The sequence below is a fragment of the Taudactylus pleione genome, unplaced genomic scaffold, assembly GCF_031769625.1.
Source record: "Taudactylus pleione unplaced genomic scaffold, aTauple2 ptg000699l, whole genome shotgun sequence".
NCBI classification, from domain to species: Eukaryota; Metazoa; Chordata; class Amphibia; order Anura; family Myobatrachidae; genus Taudactylus; species Taudactylus pleione.
In genome coordinates, this window is record NW_028285101.1 from 2,524,161 (window position 1) to 2,546,880 (window position 22,720).

Here is a 22,720-nt window from a genome sequence, read left to right on the forward strand (position 1 = left end):
GCCCCCCCTATAAACAAACCACATTTTAAACAAAAGGATAATGGTTCCCATTTTATCCCACAGATGGGGCGACTTCAAATATCGCCTAAAGCAAAAACTCGCGGACAGGGCTAGGCATGCAAGGGGGACAGGTGGGGGTCCCACCCCTGTGTCATTGGAGTTGACGGATTTAGAATAGCTGGCACAGGGGTGTGTGCAGCCTGTGGAGGTGTTTGGCGTGTCCAACATGGATACGGACATGCCAGACTTTGCGGCTCCTCATGTTGTCCCAGGTAAATCTTGTGATGTCACCAACTCTGAAATGTTAGTGGGCCAATATGTAGATTCTAATGTGAGTCTTTTCTCATTTTTCCTAACAGAGACACAGGCGGATGAGTCTGCTCCAGAGGGGAGCCTTGGCCGCTGAATTTCTGCTGGCTCTGCAGGGGAGGAACCAGTACATCCGGCTGAGGACCCTGCAGAAGCCAGTCCAGGGCAATCCCCCTCGCAGGCAGTGGCCCTCCTCACAGAACTCAATTTCAAATCGGATTTCCATACGGAGATTCTGCAGAGGATGGACGCCAGTCTGCTACGGGTGGCTGAGGCCCTGGAGCAAAATACTGCGGCCAACGTGACCATTGGTCAGGCCCTGGCGGAAAATACCAGGGCCAACATCCGCATCGCCAATGCCCTGGAGCAGCTCGTTCGCCAGCACATGGTGGAGCCGACCTCCCTTCCTGCCGGAACATCAGGATCCTCCACCTCTGGCACAACATCAGCCAATCCTCCAAATGTGCCTAGCCCTGTGCCTAGTCCAGAGGCCACAACATCTGCCTCTGGACAGGCCAGCCCGATGACATCCCGGACCCGGTCTGGCGCCCTCCCTCCCCCAGCCAAACGGGTGAAAAAACGGTGACAGCAATGGCGACTTTTCCCACACTCCTTCTGTGCTTGGCTCATATTCCTTTCTGGTCAAAACTTCCCTCTCCTTTCTTGTGAATTGTTTTTAATTTTGTGTTCTACATTTCATAAATCTTTTATGTTGGCCCAATTATTGTAACTTTGGGAATGAACCCTGCAAAAAAACTTTGCCACAAATTGTTTTTTTTTTTGTTTTTTTGTTTGAGCAATAAAAAAAAAGTAAAAAACTGACATTGTATTCTCACATTATTGTCAAAATGGATTTCATTTAATCCGGGGCCAAAAGGCACAAACTGGCAAAAACCACATTTTACATGCCCAAAAAAAAAAGGGCTCTTTAAGAAACGTTTCAAATTGAACATAACGATGCAAATTCAACAGGCCAAAAGAAAAAGGTAAAAACCAAAAAAACATGATGACATTATTGTTACAATAGGCCCTAACCAACAAATTGAGCCCAAAAGAAACAACCACAAATGTACGTAAATTGATTGTGTAATCATCACATTAGCAGCTATGATTTCCACCAGCGTACGCTTTTGTGCTTACACAAAAAACTGCTTTCAAAACACATACCAAGCCGGTTTTCAATCCAACACTAATTGCTGTTCTGACCACCCGCGATTAATCGCAGCAACATCGTGGAGTGCCGGGATGGAGGAGAAGGCCATCGCCAATGTGGTCGAGTAATCCAGACCCTAAGCTGTGCGAGCATTTTGAAGGGAAAGATGATCATCCAGTGACGTATGAGTCGGTCCGTACACATTTTACGCTCGCATCTGCTAATGTATGTACGCCCCAAAAATGCCTCGCCACGCCTGCGTTTTTCCATCTCCACCCCCGTCAACACCCAAAAACGCCCTGTTCTGTCAATCACATTTGACATGTCACTTCCTGTACGCTATTTGACGAACGAGACCAAAAAAGCTCGCAATCTGCCATACGCACATGCGCAGTGTTACACCGACGCAGGCGCGGTTAGTCAACATCGGAACGCAACGAGCGTACTGCTGTTTGCGTACGGCTCTGAATGAGGGCCTTAGTCCAGATTGTTAGATACAGTGTCACCTAAAATCCCAGTTGAAGCTGTGATTGGCAGACCTGATACAGACATGCCCAACTGCCCGCACGCTGCCATGCTGCTAAGTTACCAAGTCCGGCAGATGACTACACGCTGCACCAGTGCCGAACTTCCGGCTAAACCAGGCATGACACAACCCTGGAGGGTACCCCTTCATACTACAGACCCTATTGCCACTACAATGGACACCGCTGCTGTCCAGAATAAAGAAGCAGGATCAGATGGAGACAGACATCCGGCAGCTTAGCTGCCTGTCTCAGCACAGTGACTTAAGGTGCCCACACATATAGCGACATTTTACACGATCTGGCCGATTTCTACGAATCGTGACGACGAATCGGGTAAAAAAAAGTACAAATCGTGAGTTTATACTCACAAGCACGATGCCGATGCGCGTCCCCGCTTGTCCTACATCGCATTTTCTGATCTGCCGTGCTGTAGGGCAGATTAGCCAACCATGAACACGATGGAAGCAGATCGTGAGGGTTTTTTCCCTCATGATGAAGCGTACGATTCATCACACAATGCGGAATTTGACTGACAGAAGCCTGGACACGCCCCATCGCCATCTTGTGCAGCATCGTGTATGGAGCAAGACAGTCGCACATTGAGGAGCCTGCACACTGGATTCTTGTTTTGGACAAGTTTTGGTACAGTTTAAATACAACCACACTGACCACCAATATGTGCTCCCCACTGCCCACCAATGTGTGCCCCCAGGTAATAAATGCATGACCCAGGCACCGCCCGCCGTATTGAGGTGGGCGGTGGCTGGGTCATGCATTAAGCTCCCACTGCCCACCAATGTGTGCCCCCAGGTAATAAATGCATGACCCAGCCACCGCCCACCGTATTGAGGCGGGCGGTGGCTGGGTCATGCATTAAGCTCCCACTGCCCACCAATGTGTGCCCCCAGGTAATAAATGCATGACCCAGCCACCGCCCGCCGTATTGAGGCGGGCGGTGGCTGGGTCATGCATTAAGCTCCCACTGCCCACCAATGTGTGCCCCCAGGTAATAAATGCATGACCCAGCCACCGCCTGCCATATTGAGGTGCGCGGTGGCTGGGTCATGCATTAAGCTCCCACTGCCCACCAATGTGTGTAAAAAAAATAAATAATTAAATACGTATTTTACAAAAAAATCACCATACATTACATTTAAAAACACACATTATTTAAAGCTGGGGGTCTTCTACCTTACGGTCTCCAGCTGTTGTGGAACTACAGATCCCAGGATGACCTGCCACCCACCTTTGAAACTGTTTTTAGGGCATCCTGGGATCTGTAGTTCTACCACAACGACAGGCCCAAAGGTGGAAAACTCATACTGTCAAACAAAGAAAAACATTATATTACCAAGTAATAAACACATGACATTCCTGTAAAAGAAAACATGATCAGAATACCATAACAAACCTTTAAAAACCTGTAAAAAAGATAATATTAAAACATTAAAAATGTGAACTATAACAACATTACATTTAACAAAACTATATACACAAATATTTAAATGTCCTTTTTTTTCTTATTCATAGATAATGTCCATGGATTCTGAACGTGAATTCATTACAGGATTCATTGAAATCCTGCACTCGAAAGAGTGTCTGTGGAAGATCAGTTCTCGGAAGTACCACAATAAGTCGCACAAGTTGGCCGCACTAGAGGAACTTTTGGTGTATACGAAAAAATACATATCTGATGCAGACCTGAAAACTGTATGCCACAAGATTCAAAATCTCAGGACAGTGTACATCAAAGAAAAAAAGAAGGTGGATGACTCCAAAAAATCAGGAGCAGGCACAGATGAAATATATACTCCTGCACTGTGGTACTACCATATGATGTCATTCATCAGTGAACAAGAGCCTCAAAGGGAATCAATCATCTTGATGTCTGAGCGTGAGGGAGATGAGGAGGTTGCAGAAGTCTTGGTAAGTAGTGACGCAGTTTAAACCAAAATCCTTAATGTTTTTGTTGCTAAATCCCAAATGTCCAATTTAGTCACCACAATGTATACTTGTGCTATATATGTATTGGCCTGTTCAAACTGGCGTCTGACCCACCCTATCACATACAGCCGGCTACCTATTGGGATTCATAAAATTTGGTGATAATGTTCTTTTGTAAAATTGTTATAAAAAAAGGATATTGCACACAGTTTAGTGCACACTTTCAGTTGCCTGCAGGTCAGTGCACATTGTACTAAATGAAGGCTATTTTTTGCTTTATGTTGAGAAAAAAAAAAAAAAATGTTTTTCTTTACACAAGAAAACAATGTGTGGTGTTTCTTTTTAACTTACCTTGCAATAATGGTACTGTAGCACTTTTACGATGGCTTTGCAGGTCTCTGGAATGATAACGCCCAAGGACTGAGGTGAGATGAGTGTCCCAAACTTTAGGTCTTCCAGTGACCTTCCTGTAGCCAGGTACCTTAGGGTAGCCACCAGTCTGTCTTCAGCAGGGATTGCCCTCCGCCACCTTGTGTCCTGTCTCTGGATGTGGTGGGTCAACAGATGCAGCAATTCTTGGAAGCTGGCATCATCCATGCGCAGGTAGTTCCGATAGTCGTCCGGGTTGTTCTCCTTGATCTCCATCAGCAGGGACATGTGAGAGCGGGTATCCCTTTGTAGCAGCCACTCCTTGGTCCAGCATGCTCTCGTCCTTCTTCGCTGAGCCCTCTTCCTAATCTCCCGGACCCCAGCTTCAGCGACCAACACTCTATACTGATAGGGACGCATCAGTACAGAATTCAGGAACAGGATAGAATGCAGGTAGGTAGCACACACTTGCAGGTAGAATACACTTTGTAAAAGGCACAGTAGCAATGTACAGGATTCAGCAGGAATACACCTAGCCTCATCTAGTAGAAGAGCAAACTGTACACAGAGTTTAAAGGGTGGCTATTTAAATTTCCCACCAATAGTCAAGAGCCTGTTTTATTTATTTTTTAAACTCACGATTTGTTATGGCCAAACTCACGATGCGTACAATCCGATAGATCGTGAGATCGTAAGACAGATTGGGTGTCTTTTTTCCAAAATCGTGATCACGACGGCAAAGGAGCTCCCGTGAAAGTTCATGAGGAAATTGGCCATAAAATCGTATCGTGAGGACATCGGTATGTGTGTGGGCACCTTAAGACACAGACAGTGCTCACTTAGGGCTCTATTTACTACAATCCGCAGATTGAATGCAGATTGTAGTGTGATATTACAGGGATCTACTAAAAATCCCTTGCATGGACAGAGCTTGCGATAAAGCTCTGTCCCTGCGAATCCCCTCCGCACATTTATCATGGTATTTTCACAAAAAGGGTGTGAACATCCTTTTTCACTTTATTTTAGTAAAAATAATGTTAATAAATAGAGCCCTTACACTGCTGTGTCCATCCAGGGGCTGCTGTGTCCATCCAGGACAAGGGCTGCTGTGTCCATTCAGGGCAGGGGCTGCTGTGTCCGTCCAGGGGTGCTCTCTCCATCCAAGGGTGCCCAGTATATAAAAAAATAAAAGCTATTAATTATATAATTAATAAAAAAATAATATATATTTTTTTTGTGCTGTACCCTATATTATTATTATTTTTTTTACTGTGACACTGCCTGTCAGACCGCAGTGTAATATTCATACATGTGTTGTTTGTGACACTGTAAGTGGAAAATGCTGTGTATTTCTAAAAAATATTCTGACACTGTAAGTGGAAAACGCACTGTATTCGTAAAAAATATTGTCACACTGTTAGCGGAAATGCAGTGTATTCATAAAAAATATTGTCACACTGTTAGTGGAAACACAGTGTATTTGTAAAAATATTGTCAAACTAAGTGGAAAACACATGTGTATTCATAAAACATATTTACGCTGTTAGTGGAAACGCAGTGTATTTGTAAAAAATATTGTGAAACTAAGTGAAAAACGCAGTGTATTCATAAAAAATATTTACACTGTTAGTGGAAATGCAGTGTATTCGTAAAAAATATTGTGACACTAAGTAGTAGCACAGTGTATTATGTTTTTCTTATTCATAAAAAATCTTGTGACACTGTAGGTCATTGATACTGCCGTGAAATATTTAAAATTGGTACAAATTGACGTGTGTGCTGTACCCCACTTAATTCGTGTTTGTTAATATGGAGAACGAGCAGTTGAGAGGAGAGCAGGAACCACATACTAGTGGTTGAGCTGCTGCCAGTGCCACCAGTCATGACAATACTAGTCCATCTAGATCATCTACTAAAGACGATGCCCAAGGGCATACAGGGCTTAAGTCAGGGCATCTAACTACAATCAAGCAAGCAATGTTTTACAGTGTTAAAAAAAAAATAAAAGCTAAGTTATCTGCAGAGAAACAAAAAATTAGCAATATGCCATTTACTGCACGAAGTGGCAAGGACAGGATAAGGCCTTGGCCTTTATTTATGACTGGTGGTTCTGCATCTTATGATGATGTAAGCCCTTCTCCCTGTAGAAGTGTAAAAAAATTAAAATTGCTAAGGCACATGAACCAACTGTGTGCTCAGAAAAGCTACAGATCCCTGAGGACAGTCCAAATGTGTCCACGGTTGCCATGTGTGAGCCTGACCTTTCTAATATTGTACTTGAAGAGGATCCTCCTTCCACCATTTGTGTGCCCTCTGCAAATGTGGGGATCAGCACAAGTAAACATGCTGATGTAGAAATGTTGCTTCTGTGGAATTGCACCAGGAGGATGAGGAGGATATTTCTGTAGTTGGTGCTAACAAGGATGATGAGGATGTTGATGCCGAGGATGTTGTTTGTGTAAATCAGGCAACAGTTATTGCCCACGGTAGGAAAAACCCATTGTTGTCATGCCGGGGCAAAAGGCAAAAGAATACTCTTCTCTTGTGTGGAATTATTTCCACCCAAATCCGGTCAAGCCATCTGTAAAGTTTGCCAAGTAAAAGTGAGTAGAGGTAAGGACCTTAACCATCTAGGAACCTCCTCCCTGTTAAGTCACTTGCAGCGCATTCTTCAAATTGAAAATCGTTTTTCAAATGTAGAAACTTTGGCTAAAATAAACATAACAATCTGTCCAGTGTCACTTAGCTGCTCGCTTCTCTCTGTTAGATCCTAGCGCCTGCAATATCCACCACCAACACCTGCATCATCATCAACATCCTCAATTGTGATCAGAAGTAGTCCTGCATCCAATTTCATAAGAATAACTGACTCTTCTAATATCTGTGATTTCTCAGAAGGATCCTTGAGTGCTACGCATGTTGCTGCTGCTGTGAGTGGATCTTCATCCCAGAAGGGGACCAGGAAGAAGCCTACTTTTAGTAGTTTAACAAAACAATTGACTGTCAAACAATCCTTTGCAATGGGGAACAAGTTTGACAGCAGACACCCAGTTGCACAGCGGATTACTGACGCCATATTAACTATGCTGGTATTAGATGTGCGTCCAGTATCCACCATTAATGCAGTGGGTTTTAGACAGTTAATTGAGGTCCTGTGTCCCCGCTACCATGTCCCTTCTAGATTCCACTTCACTAAAATAGCAATTCCCAGTCTGTACAAGGACATTAAAAAAAACCTTATTAGTGTCCTCCAAAATGCAGTTGTGCCCACTGTCCACTTAACCACAGATATGTGGACAAGTGGGACAGGGCAAACTAAAGATTACATGAATTACAGCCCACTGGATAGGTGTATTGCCTCCAACAGTTCAAACAGCAACAGCAGCAGCATCTAACAAATGCCAGCTCATTCAGAGGCAGGCTACTCTGTATAACACCAGTTTCACTAATAGCATATCACTGAGAACCTCTAAGAAAAACTGCAAAATGACTTACCCCACTTGGACTCTCCTCGGGATTTGTGATTTCTGACAATGCCACCAATATTGTGCGAGCCTTACGTGTGGACGAATTCAAACGTGTCCTATGTTTTGCTCAGACAATTAATTTGGTGGGGCAAAATATTTTAAACATGACAGGGGCGTGCAGGAGATGCTCTCGGTGGCCCGAAAGATTTTGGGACATTTTCGACATTCAGCAACTGTGTGTCGAAGATTGCAGCACCAGCAAGTACTGTTAAATTTGCCCTGCCATCAGCTGAAGCAAGAGGAATTAACCAGGTGGAATTTTACCCTCTATATGCTTCAGCGGATGGAGGAGCAGCAAAAGGCAATCCAAGGCTACACAATGGCCTATGACATAGGGAAAGGAGCAGGAATGCACCTTAGTCAAGCACAGTAGAGAATAATTTCCATGTTGTGCAAGGTTCTCAAACCCTTTGAACTTGCCACATCTGAAGCTAGTTCAGACACTGTCAGCTTGAGTCAGGTCATTCCCCAAATTAGACTTTTGCAAAAGCAGCTGGAAAAACTGAAGGAGGAGCTGAAACAGAGTGATTCCGCTAAGTATGTCGGATGTGTGGATCAAGCCCTTCATTCGCTTCGCCAGGATCCAAGAGTCGACAATCTGTTGAAATCAGATCACTATATTTTGGCGACCATACTTGATCCTAGGTTTAAGTCATACCTTGTGTATTTCTTTCCAATGGACATAAATCTGAAAAGATGCAAAGAGCTGTTGGTGAAAAAATTGTCAGCTCAAGAGGCATGTGACACGGCAACATCTTCCGTTTCTGCAGCTGCCAGGAGAAAACAAAATTTTCCTAAGAGACCCACTGCTGGTGGTGATGCAGATCAGTCAGCAAAACCTAATGACATCTGGTTGGGTCTGAAAGAACTGCCTACAATGAGTGACATGTCTACCGTGACTTTGTCTGATACGGTCACCATTCACAGAATGGTGGATAAATATTTTAGGGATAGCATCCAAATAGGCAAGTCAGACAGTTCGTTTCACTACTGGCAGGAAAAAGAGGCAAGTTGGAGTCCCTTACACAAACTGGCTTTGCTTTACTTAAGTTGCCCACCCTCCAGCGTGTACTTTGAAAGAGTTTTCAGCGCAGCCAGGAACCTTGTCAGTGATCGGTGTAAAAGGTTACTTCCCCAAAATGTGGAAAAGATGGTGTTCATCAAAATGAATTACAAATTCCATGAGGAAGACCTTTCCCATCAATTAAGTAAAAAAATTACAGAAAATCTTGTAATGGTGGATTCCAGCGGGGACGAATTAATATTGTGTGAAGAAGAGGATGTACACACGGATGATGATGACGATGATGATAACAACATCTGATCTTACCTTTGTTGTAAAGCCAGTTTGTGTATGGGATCATTGCCACCAATGTCCACTGCGCATTGGCAGCTTGTTTTGTGGGGGCCCAAACAAACCAATCATTTCAGCCACAAGTGGCAGTCCCTGTTGCTGAAGTGATTGGTTTGTTAAACTGTGAATGTCCTGTTTCATATATACAACATAAGGCTGGGTTGGATGGCACAAGGACAATTCCATCTTGCACCTCTTTTCTTTGCATTATGTGCTGTTTGGGGCATTGCTGCCTGACATTTTTAATTTTATGGTTTATGAATGTCCAGAAATTGTAACAGCCACAGACAGCATCTCCTCTATGCCCCTTTCATTTTTTTAAAGAAAATTCTAAACCACCAAATTGATGGGGTGGGCAAATATGAGCAGCAGCACAGAACATCTTCCTGCCAGGATGTGTGCAATAAAGTGCAAATACGTTTAATACAAAAATTAGTTGTGTATATTGGTCGCATACATACATATTTACATGGTACATATAGTGCGTAAAGCAGGCTAAGGTAACCTGAAGCACGCCACCTGTTGTTTACAAATTACTTCCAGTAGGCCCAGCAAACATCACAGATGCTGGGAATTCTAATTCAGCCGGAGAACTATAGGCTGCATCCTCTGATGTAAACAGCAAGTCTTGGTCCCATTATCCCTAACAACCTCCCTGAGTACAAACTTGTAAATGTCTGTTTACAGTAGGTTCTAGCAGCACCACCACAAGCAAGGTCACCTCATTTTTTTCTTAGATGTATAAAAAATTAAAAAAAGATCAAAGATGTATTTTATTAACTAAAGAACTTGATCCTAGATTGATCTTCCCTGATCATTTTTTTTAAGAATCAAAACATTAATATAAATAAAGTAAAAACTAATCAATCCTTCCATCCTTTCCCTGTCTTCAGTCCATAAACATATTCCAACTCCGTCGGGCCTCTGACCTAGTTAAGGTATACATTCTTGGTTTTTTAAATTCCTAGGGGTCATATAGTTTATTAAACTGCCATCCTGTCTACCACTGCAATGCCATTCTGTCCCATGTTCGAAGCTGAACTGCCACATGTTAGTGCCGCCCACTGCTGTCGCTTACTTAATTACTGAAAATAAATGTTATTGAGGTTAATAATACTGTAGGAACAAAAACATGCCCAAAATTATGTGATTTTAGCTGTTTTTATGATTTTTTTTTAGAAATAATACAGATACAAAACCCAGGGCCATCTTAACAGAATTGTAGGCCCTGGGCAAAGCGTTGCATCGGGGCCCCTACCCAGCCGATCACGGGAATAAAAATATAAGCAGTCAATAAAATAAATCTTTAGATTTAGTGGTACTTTCAACAAAATCATTGTTTAAACATTAAAAAAAATATGATTTAAAGCGAGGATTACAGACTCCACCTCCATCTTCTTTTCTCTAGCTTGCAGTGCAGTTCCTGCTGTGATTAAAGCATGGATAGCCCAGGGGAGCATGCCTTCAGTGCAATACAGATGTGTCCTCATACACTGTGGCTTCAGTCCTACCAAACAGCTCCTTTTGGTGCACCAGGTCCCGGGCACCTCGTCTTTCCCGCTCAATAGGGTATATTTACAAAAGTGAGAGTTTTTAGAAGTGGAGATGTTGCCCATAGCAACCAATCCGATTCTACGTAATATTTAAGTAGCACCTTCTAGGAGATAATAGCTAGAGTCTAATTGGTTGCTATGGGCAACATCTCTCACTTTAGTAAATTTACCCCAAAATGTGAATATTATTAGCATTAATGAAAAAACTGGAAGCAAAAATAACTACTGTACTTAGGAAGTGCTGTGATGCGGCGACCGCAGCTTTTTCTCACACCTAGTTCGATTGTTCTTCATCTGCAACTTTGTAGATTGAAAACGAATTCCCTTGTGGTTCTAATCGCAGTCCAGCATCTCTAGTGCACTGTGAGTTGTGTTTTGCTGCATCTACGATGCAAATAGACACAACATTGAAAGAGAAAAATAATATGACAGACCTCTGGGAGCGGCTTAGTCGTGCCTGGCATCTTGAGCCATACGGCGTATAGCTACTAGGTGTATGAGGAGAAATCTATAAAGAAGTTTTCATGTCCACAATTCCCAATTCTTTTTTGAGACCTTGGTAATGTAGTCAATTAATTTTCTACATCTATCTAGAATTCTAGAGGTAATATGCTCTAAGGGGGAGAATCAACTCTCGTCAATGTGCTGCCAGATAAGGCCGTGATGTCCCACTGCTGATATTACCATGTACTACAGTAGCTAATCTTTGCTGAGTTTACTGTGCACCTCTATCAAGTGCAAAGGAAAATCAGTGAAAATAAATGGTCACGTAGTGCACTCGACTGCTATTCTGTAGGCACTACCTGCACATAGGGCCTGATTCAGCAGTGGATGATGCGATTGCAGATGCGATATCGCACGAAACGCCCACTGCTGCCTTCTCAATTCGGTCCAATGTCGCACTTCTGCGTACACATTGGTACCATCAGGGGCGTATCTGTAATGGGAGCAGGACGGGACCCTTGGTCAAGGGGGGCCCCGAACCGCACACCCAGCACCCATAGTATACTTACCTCTCTGGAGTCCCACATCGGCGCAGGGGGGGACGTGGTGCTGTAAAAATGGCTGGAAAATGGCCGCCGTTGCCATTTTCCCGTTATTTGCGCATGCGCAGTACAAGTAAAATTGGTCTTATAAGTTCTTGCCATTTACACATAAAGACTGTTTTTATATACTTCATTAGTTAATTATGTAATAACAATAATAACAAATTAATTCATTTGGACTATGGTAAATGATGACTATTTTTTATTTTTGCTGCCCTTAAACACATATCAGAAACTACAACATAACAGATGTTACTATTATACCATGAGGTACTTGGGCAGGTACATTTTTGCCAATAGGTATTCTGAGAACAAGACTAGAAAACAGGGCAGTGATGTAAACAAACAATAGAGCTAATGACAGTAATGCAGAGATTGTATTTTGTTTTGTCCTCCATGTCTTGTAGCCCTTCAGCCATTCCCAGAAGTTAACTTTATGGGTCCATAAGTTCATCATGTGCGGGAAACTGGACAGTTACTTTACATCCATTAAACTGCATGTTTCTCATTTTGATTATTTTTACATTCATTATTTAATGGAAGCTACTATGTAATAAAGGCCACAGTTGTATGTTACTGGAACTTGCAGTGACAAACAGTTTCTCTTTACAGATATATTTGGATTTGGATGTTACTTTAACTATGAGGCAGAAGTCCCATGTGTATTTCAGCTGAATCAGCTTTATTCTTGAGAAACAGCCCTAAAGTTATTCATGTGCAGACACCAGAGAACTAAAGGGTCTATTTACTAAGCAGTGTTAAGAGACAGAGTGAAAAGTGATAAGAAAGTGATAAGGTGCCAGCCAATCAGCTCCCAACTGTCATTTTTCACACACAGCCTGCGAGATGGCAGTTAGGAGCTGATTGGCTGGCACCTTATCACTTTTCACTCTGTCTCCTAACACTGCTTAGTAAATAGACCTCATTGCGTAAGCCTTAGGGAAACATCATAGTGACCCTTATCTGGGACATCAATGTCTTATCCAACTGTATTATAATAACGTGATTTATTTTCACCTATAAGTGCTACCTGCATTATTATATATGGTTATGTATTGTGTTTTACTCACAAGTGGTTCCATATAAGTTACCAAGAAAACGCATGGGGCCATTGGGGATCATTGTGCAATTAGGGAGATTAGCTACTCTCTTCAGGGAGTCAGGGAGATTGCTACTATTTCTGAGAGTCTCCCTGACATTCATGTATAGTTGGCAAGTATGATGTTAGTGGACAATGTACTTTTATTGTTATTTACTAATCAGTGAAAATATTTAATACATAATTGATATTCCAATTTGGCCACCCATGCATATCTCCAAATACAAGAGGGATCTCAGCAGCTCCCCCTGTTGAAAAAGTCTAACAAATAGGGCCTATGCATCTGGCCCAAGGGGTCACTGCTCTTGGAACTCTGCTATAGCTATGAGAGTGCAATTGGAGACATAATAATAATATTGCAGAGTGCCTGCTGTGGCACTCTGCGACTGGCAGCCCTAAGCACTGACTAGCGGCATCGAGTATATGTAAAGATAGCCGGCAGCAACCCGCAGCATTCTCTCCAAGGGGAACGTGCAGCACAACAGTTCAGTGATTAGAAGCACCGATCTCAACCGCCGCTGGCTGCCGGCAACTCGTTTGACCCCACAACCTCGGTTCATGCAAGATTACAGGATGTCATCTCCCCGTAGACATAGATAATACAGAGGACATCTTTCTGCCCTGCCAGCTCTTAAGCCAGTATTTCTACCTGCTTAAGTACTAAGGACCTGATTCACTACAAATCGCTATTGCAATCACAGCTGCAATTAAGCACGCTGCAATCGCAAAGCTGTCACACAGCCATCATAGAGACGCTCACTACCGCTATCTCACATCCATAATACCTTAGGGTCCTGCGTATATATCGGGAACATCGAGTAACATCGGCACCTCATGCACAATTACCAAAGGTGTGACCTGTCTCAGAATTTGCTAACCTCAAACTTTCAAACAGATTGTATTTGACTCCTTCTAGACTGCATAAGATATAGCCCACAGTTTCTAAACTCTGCTGGCGTCTTTGCCACTCTGATGGTACTGTTTTTCATATTTTTTGGGAATGCCCTGCTTTACTTCCTTTCTGGACGGAAGTATTTACTCTTATAAAATAAGCCCTTTTACACTGGTACCCCATCACTGTTTCTAAATCTGCCCATTATGTCCTCGGTCACATTTTAATATCTACTAGGGCTACTATAGCTCAACATTGGAAATCTCCCTCCCCCTCTCCATTTGCCAAAGTTAGAACAAAAATGCAATTCCATTTGGAAATGGAGACGAGAGAAGCTGCTTATTCTATGGCTCCCTCTTCCCCCATTATGAAGTGGTATCCATGCCACTTATATGTCACAGATGACAAGGGTGCACCCCCTACTCCACAGAGTCAGCCTTCCCCTTTTAACCTAAACGATCCTCCTTTGGGAGATTCGGATGTTTAATTTACTAATTTCTTATGTACTTACAGATGTAATATTTGATGTCTATAGATGTCCTGTTACCCTACCCTTATTTGCCTCCTTATCCGAACCCCATGATATTCCTTTTCTTTTTTCTGTATCCCTATAATTTTTTGAATATACTTAATAAAAATGTATTGATGAAAGAAAAAAAAATTTCTAATCTCGTCGCATGCAGTGAGTACTCAAGCTGTGTATGCCGTCGCTAATCTATCCATGCCTATGCCACGGCGTTCAAACAGACTGACAAGCCTGCGTTTCTCCAACCACTCCCCCGTTACCACCCCCAAACGCTGACGTCCTGTCCCTCGGTCTGCGATGGCTTTGTATTTGCATAATTGATCGCAGTGCCATCGCAATGCTAAGTCACGCACGCGCACTGCGGTACATGCACAGTACGCACCATCGGTCAATCTGCGTACGCTGTTTCAGTTGTGATCCGTGATGAATCAGGCCCAAAGGTGGTTACTTCATACCAGTAACTGTGAGTACACGTACTATTGAGCATTAATCTGCATTTGTGTCTCCACCTTGGCTCTATATACTCACCATCAGCCCAGGTGATAGGGCAAAAAACTCATTATACTCTATACACAATAAATCTGGAAATAGTGTAACCAACATTGGATACATTAACAATACACTCTTACAATTGTTTCAGATTATCCCTATTTGTTGTGGGTAGGAAGCTTCCTATTGTCACAATTATTTGCCTTCCTTCACTGACTGAAAAATAGATATTTTTATTCATATATAGAATCTTTATTGTGGGAACTCATTGTTACAATTTTTTTCACGTTTTCCAAGTGATATTATATTATTTGCTGGTATATATGCGCTTATGGTCATTTTATAATTTGTATTTTATCTGTGATTATTTTTCTATGTACTAGACTGTCTATTTACATGGTTTTATGATTCATATTGTGACAAAAATATTGGGATCAGTGTCCCCTAATCTAGAGTGAGCACCAGTTGGATTTATAGATGCTCCACAGGAGTGCCTGGTTTTTCTTTTGTATACATCTCCATTTATGACTGAAAAGGTTTTGTAACACTTTAACAGGAAAATGTATAGTAGCATAAAATAACCCTTTCTCAGCACTGAGAGACACCTTGTAATTCAACTTATTGCAGCGATGCAAGACGTCTTTGCACTGCAATGTATGTAAAATGAAGAGTCCCTGGAAAGGTGTTCTGGAAACCCACTTAAAGATCTCTATCCCTCTGTATAGCATTAGCATATTGCTGATGTAATATGTAATTGCTAGGTAGTGGCCCAAATATACTAAAATAGTCGATATCAGTGCATGAGCAGGGCGCCAGCACCAGAAAGTACAGCACTATACTGAGCATCCTTAGGACGCTCCAGGCGGCTGTACAGGCTACAGGGTATGTGCCAAAGGACGCTCTGGGCAGCTCCACAGCAATGCTACAGTCTCCCCTTCCAGACACCCTGCAAGTCAAATGCAGGTGCTGTGGGGCAGCGATGGCATCGCACACACACCCCTAGTCATGGGACTGCGCAAGTTATTAATTTACCTTATTGCTGGCAGTGTGATAGGGTTATTAGCTGCTATCACTGACTATGGTGGCTGCATAATTAAGGGAAAACAAAGGCACAGCTGGAGAAATCTCTGAATTCTCTAGACTGCATTTTAATACATATAGAGAAGCGGTATCAACCCATTTGTTATCACCGCTTGATACATTGGGGGCGATGTACTAAGCTCTGGAAAGTGATAAATTGGAGAGTGATAAACTACCAACCACTCCTGTAATTGTTTAAACACAGCCTATAACATAACAGTTAGGAGCTGAGTGGTTTTTAGTTGATCACTCTCCAATTTATCACTTTCCAGAGCTTAGTACATCTGCCCCATTGACCACTAAGGGCCGTATTCAATTAGTTTCGCCTGCCTGCTTTTTCGCCGCCTTAGCATGTGTTTTGGACGTGAAAACTTTTTGTGCGCGCTCCCGATTTACTCCGTATTCAATTCCCAAACAGTCGAACCCGGCGAATGTGAAACATTCGAAAACTGCAGGATGAATTGGGGGAATCACTCTGTACCCCAGAAAAAGATGGGCTGACTTCGGAAATCATTATGGTAGTTTAGTATTAGCCCTAATTGAACTAGTTAGGGTACTTAAGTGGTGGTAATTGTTTGCTATTAGCGTCTTGGTAAAAGTGGTGAAGAATGGCATAAAGCAGTGTTTTTTGGAGCAAATAAGTAGTTCCATCAAATTTGGGGTGCTTGTAAATGAGTACTAGCATATTTTAATGTCTCTAATGTGTAGTTTTATAAAAGTGAAATTCCCCCATCATACAAGCACCTGCAATTCCCAAAACACTTGGCCCCTTCTTAGAGCACCCCCAGAAACTTATTTCGCTAGTTTTTGAAGTTGTCCCCCCACTTTTTTCATTTGTGCCCAAATATCAAAGGCGTGTTTTGGGGTGTTCTTGGAATTTTATTTTATGGGGGGTGATTTGTCCATTGGGGGGGTGTACCAAGGGTTTTGAGTGGTTTCCCAACATCTGCACCCCAAAATATAGATTTTGCACTTTTTTTCACCTGCTATTATGTGGAGAAAAGTATCTCCTATTTCAGTGCATTGGCTTTTCGCATAGGCGACAACGGACTAGAATTAGATACGGAGATAAAAAACAGGCAAAATTTTCGCTAAAAAACACGCGAAAACGGCTTTTCGCACCGAATTGAATACGGCCCTAAGTCTATTACTGCCACTACCGTGTTCATTTACTCAGCCATGTTATCCCAACTGTGCTTCACACGCTGAGTAGACTTCCTATCCCCATCCTACACTAATGAACCTCAGACAGAGCCGGACGCAGTTGTCTTACTACTGGCTCATGTCTATGTACAGCAGTGTGTACAGCTGCGCTGTTGTGTATGTGTATATATGTGTATATATATATATATATATATATATATATATATCTATCTATCTATATCTGATAAAAATGACAGCAGAGCCTGGCTATGATTAGTGACACATAAATCAACCACTGTTTCTCAGTCTGTAGAAGGTGACTGTGTGACTGACTCATTTTCTCTTGTATTGGGTTCCGCCTGGAAGCATTTTCCAGACGTCTCCGTTCCGGGCGGGACACTTCCGGCGGATGTAGCGGCCATGTGTCTGCAGTAGTGCTTGTTGGCTGGCAGGCTGGCGAGAGCAGTGTGGCTGAGTAGAGCACGGGCAGGGTGTGTTGTGTAGCTGGCGGTACAGGTGAGTTAGAGGAGGGCAGGCTGTGATACTATGCGGGGGACCTGCGTCCTGCTAGCTGAATATATATATATAGTGTCTCTGGCAGAGTGTGTGTGACTAACAGCATCACTTACATTATTAGTTCCTCAGCAGCTGGTGCATTTTGCCGCATGTAGGAAAGCTGAGGCACATAATAATAATTTTGAACTTTATGTTCAGCAGCTTGGCAGCCAGCAACAGTGCTTACATTACATTACAGGGATTTGGTAAGGGTTGTTGCTAGATGTAAGGTCTGTATTCAATTAGAAGCGGAAAGCGGAGATCCACGAAAAAGTATCGCTGATTGCGACTTTTCGCTAGGCGGAAACTTATCTCCGTATTCAATCCCATCCGCTTTTCGTGTACGCAGAAACGCAATGCAGTGTAATAGGCGAAAAAGATTCGACTCTGAATGGCAGGAGAAAAGACATGCATTTTATTATTTTGGGGTGCAAAGGTGGGGAAACCACTCAGGACCCTTGGGCAGCCCCCCAAAGGATAACTGTGCCAAAAATCCCCTAAAAACAAGTGAGGGACACACAAAAAAAAAAAACACTTTGAATTTGGGGGTGAATAAGTACAAAGTGGGGGTACAAACTGGAAAAGTAGCGAAATAGACTTTTGGGGAGTCTGCAAGTATGGGTGAGGTGGTTTTTGTATTGTAGGCGCTTGCTTAAGGTGCGTTTTTACATTTATTAAGACTGCACTTTAGAGACTTTTAAATATGCTAGCACCCATTTTCAAGTACCCGAAATTTGACAGGAATACTTATTCTCTCCAAAAAAACCTGCTTAATGCTATTCTTCACCACTTGTGCAATTGTGCAAAGACGCTAATTAGAGTCAATTGTACCAACTTAAGTACCCCAAACAGTTTCATTAGGGCTATTCGGGCACTACTACATTGATCCCCAATGTTTCCGCATGCTTTTTGGGGGGATCAGGCTGATTTCCCCAATTCTGACACCACTTTTCACCTGTTCTAACATCACGTATCTCTGTTTTCGCGTCTTTTGGAATTTAATGGGGTGAATTGCGGGTACGCGCACGATAAGATTCCGCGGCTGAAATATGCGATGTAGGCGAAAAGTCCGACAGGGGAAACTTTATCGCGTACTCAAAACTAATTGAATACCGCCCTAAGTTGGAGAAACCATGTGACCACAACTACAGGGCCGGTCCGCTACCCGTGTTACTATCCACGTGGGCATAGAGGTGGAATATAAACCTTTCGTGAGCAAAGCGAGCCACAGTGCCCGAAGCGTGGCGAGCGAACACTTTTGTCCCCCTGTTGTTGCGAGTCACATGGGTCAAAGGTCCTGTAAACCACTTCACTTTAGACCTAACTATTTGGTTAGTGACAGCCTGGTTCTAGTTGTAATGTGTGTCAACTGCATCTCAGCACTAGGGCCTCTCTGAATGTAAATATACCATTATGATAGTAAATACACCTCACCAGCATTCCTGTGCATACAATCCTTCACAATACATTATAATACAGTACATTACATAATTGTGAATAATAGTCCTTTCTCCTTCATCCACTAGGGGACACTGGAGTACAAGACAGTGGGGTATAGACGGTGGTAGAGCAGAGCTTGGCACTTTAAATAATTTAAAAGTGTGACTGGCTCCTCCCCCTCTATGCCCCATCAGCCCCAGTTTTTAGAATGTGCCCGAGAGAGCCGGTCGCACATCTGGCTGTCTCCAGCCTTTTTCATATTTTTTATTTTTCAAGCATTGAGGACAGGCAGACTGCTTGCTGTGACAGTCTGCCTGCTACGGGGGAGCCGCCGGGAGGGCACCACACGGCTACTGCAGCCTGTGTCCGGTGACCCTGAGGAGGGGGCACCAGCAGATGGAGTCATCGGACCCTGCGAGGACCCGCCACTGCTGACACCGGCATGTGTCCGGGTTCCTCGCCGCCCCCTCAGCCCAGCATCCCGGCCGCAACAGCCCGTAAGTATATCCCACCACTCCTGACTAGCTGGAGTGGTGGGCGAAAATGCTGGGCTCAGGACAGCGCGTGCTGCGCGGCTGTTACACAGCCTCCTTCCCCTGCCAGTAAACAGGCAGTGTCGGAGCTGCTGATGAGACCCGCTGCTGCACTCGGCAGTCAGCGTCCGGGTCTCTGGCTTATCCTAGCCACTGTTCCCCCTATCCTATTTAAATGAGGGGATGGATAAAGCAAGACTGCTGCGTCCCACTGCTACCATAACGGGAGTCTGCAGCCCCGCTATTATAGCCCTGCATAACGAGGCTGGGGCGGGGCTTAAGGAGCCGCTCAACGCGGCTCTAAGTTGCCGCGCTGGTGCTTGTATGAAAGCACCGGCGCTGGCTTATGCTCATTAGCCGCTGTAGAGCGCGGTACAGCGCTCTTAGCGGTTGGTTGCTGTGCCGGTGCTTATTTGAAGAAGCACCGACGCTGGCTCTCACAGCGCTATGCCTGCCTAGAGAGAGAGGCTGGAAAATAACAGCGCTTGTAGTGCAGAGTCCCCGTTAGCGGGACGGGGTTGATTTACCGCCATTAATGTGGCGTTGGGGGCGGGGCTTAGCGGCGACCCGGCCAAGGCCAAAACGCTGGGCTCAAGGACAGCGCGTGCCACGCTGCGGTTAGAGCTAATGAGCACAGCTGCGCCTTTGTACGGGATCCCCCCTCATGTAGTCTGCACTGCAGCAGCATCCCTGAGGTTAGTAAGCGGCTCACTGTAATAATGGCGCTTCCCTGTTCAACGCTCTGGAACATCCTGCCTGAGCAATGCCAGCAGTCAGTTCCAACACAGATGGGCAAGCGCTGACTCCCCCCCCACCCCCCCCCCCGCCCTCCCCCCGCCCCCTCTGCTCAGGAGAGAGGCTGGAAGACAGGACCTGCCATAGCTGAAATCGGCAGAGTCCGGGTCTCCTGCCCCTTCCCCAGCATGGCTGTTAGTAGGCTGACAGCGGTGAGGTCTGCGTTGCACCGCGCACCCTCCCGCCCTGTATGCTGCGTTGTCACTTGCAGGGAGGTGCGGGCGCTGTTGCAGTGCTTGTACAGGGAGAAGGCTTTCCGGTGGCGCGCACTCCACGCGCTACAGACCTGGGCCCTCCATTTCAGTATTCGGGCTAGGCATAATACAGCACTGCCTTAGCGATTAGCAGCTCTCATCTATTAACAGGAGGAGACGCTGCGTTACGCAGTTCCTGGCTGTGCTGAGCAACTTTACATGCCCGCTCCTCCAAATGATGATTAAGCCCCCCTCGCTTGTGTAGGAGCCATGATCGCTCCTCCCGTGTTATCGGCATTGGCTGGACCTTCAACTACTCCGCTTTTATGCGGTTCTACTGCGGGGGCAAGTAGCGCTGTGTTGACTGGAGTATATCAGTGGCTCACACAGTGTGGTAATTCAGGAATGCATACAGTCCAGCGACTGCAACAGTGCCCCTGCTTCCCTATTATGGGCAGCAGTATCTACCTGCACACAAGCAGTATAGCTCAGTGCACTACCTGCAGCAGGGAGTGCTTTAGCACTGGTTTCCTACGAGACCCCTCCCTTTTTGGGAGTGCTTCAGTAAATAATAGGATGTCCGTCACTGTATGACAGGAGTATTCCCAGCTAAATACGCTGTGCTGACGGGACACGGTCCCGCCATTTTGCCAGACAGTGTAGTGGTTAGCGTTGCTGCCTCGCAGCAGTGAGGTCGTGGGTTCTCTTCCCACCGTGGTCCTAGCTGTGTGGAGTTTGCAAGCAACGGGTGTTACCCCCTGTCATGGCTTCCCCTTGGTTCTATAAAGGGCACCTGGCTTAACCTAATTAAAGATATATAGTATGTATAGTACTTGTACTAGTCATTGTTCGGGTTGCTGGGGCCAGAACTTATGGTTATAGCTTACCCGTAACCAGGGTTAGCACATTATTGCGTCCCATCCCCAGGCTTATGCCTCATAACCCTGAACACGCTCTATCTCGTCTGTTTTTGGAAGCTAAGCAGGGTCAGGCCTGGTTAGTACTTCGATGGGAGACCACCTGGGAATACCAGGTACTGTAGGCTTATATAGGTGCCAGCACATATACTACATTATAGGCTGGTTTTAAAACCTTCCAGTTCTGTATAGTACTAGCTACTGTGCATAGCTAGTTGTTAGCAGAATGGGAACTAGCGTAAACCCCTGTTTGCACTATAACACCGCGTTATGCGGTTCTGAGAGGGGCCAGTTACTCAGCCGGTGCACATTCCCGGCTAGAGGCGCTGGGCTGACGGGACACAGTGCCGCCATTGCAGCGCAGGGTATTACCCACTGTCAGGCTTCCCCTTGGCTTTATAACAAAGGGTGCCTAGCTTAATCTAATGGCCTGATATCATAGCCTGTGAAGGTTACTCCATGGTGTACTAGCTACTCTGCCTAAACTGAGATCGTTTTTTTTTTGATTCCCTCTTCAAAAAACGGGTTATTCTGGAGCTAAAATAGCTCACCTGAAGCACGCACGCTCATAATATATAAGGCGAGTACACCAGTAACAGAAGTCCCAGGAACGACACCAGTCTGGGACAGCACGCTGCTAACACATCTTGCCTCTACGCCATAACAGAATGACGGCCACATGAGCAGCCTCCCGGCGTGGAGGTAAGCCACGGTATATATATATGTGTGTATGTATGTATATATATATGTGTATATATATATATATATATATATATATATATATATATATATATATATATATATATATAGAGTATTTTATACCAGCCCTGCTTTAGAATATATACATGCTGGAGTGAATTTGTCCATCCATGGCGCTAATTATGCTCAGGTTCTATTTTAAATTTTATCGTCGCCTACTAAACTTGTATGTAGGTACACGTATGCATATGTGGATATCGCGTCTTATCCTTACCATAACATACTAGCATAATTAAAGATGCTACGATTGGAGGCTGGACGCTCCTGATGCGGTAGTTGGTACAATGACTCCGCTTTACACTATCTCTCCCTAGAAATTGGGTTGTGTGTGTGTGTGTGAATATATAATGTTTATACTTCCACATTCATTAGGTTTACCTATTATTCCACGGATGCGTAGCCGTCTGGGTTTACCATAAGCTGTAGGCTATATCCATTCCTATTATATGGTGGTTCTATAAACTAGAATCATGTTCTGCAGCTTACATAGTGATAGTCACAATTCCCTGGGCATTG

At 44.2% G+C, this 22,720-nt stretch overlaps 1 protein-coding gene across 1 annotated transcript in view; it reads left to right on the forward strand.

Moving 5' to 3' along the window:
- The first annotated feature begins 17,363 nt into the window (after window positions 1-17,363).
- The window catches only part of BMS1 (BMS1 ribosome biogenesis factor), a 62,524-nt gene continuing 57,167 nt past the window's right edge, over window positions 17,364-22,720 (forward strand). The window contains exon 1 of the mRNA XM_088456351.1: window positions 17,364-17,527. The gene's annotated coding sequence lies outside the window, so the exon portion shown is untranslated. The remainder of the gene's footprint in view (window positions 17,528-22,720) is intronic.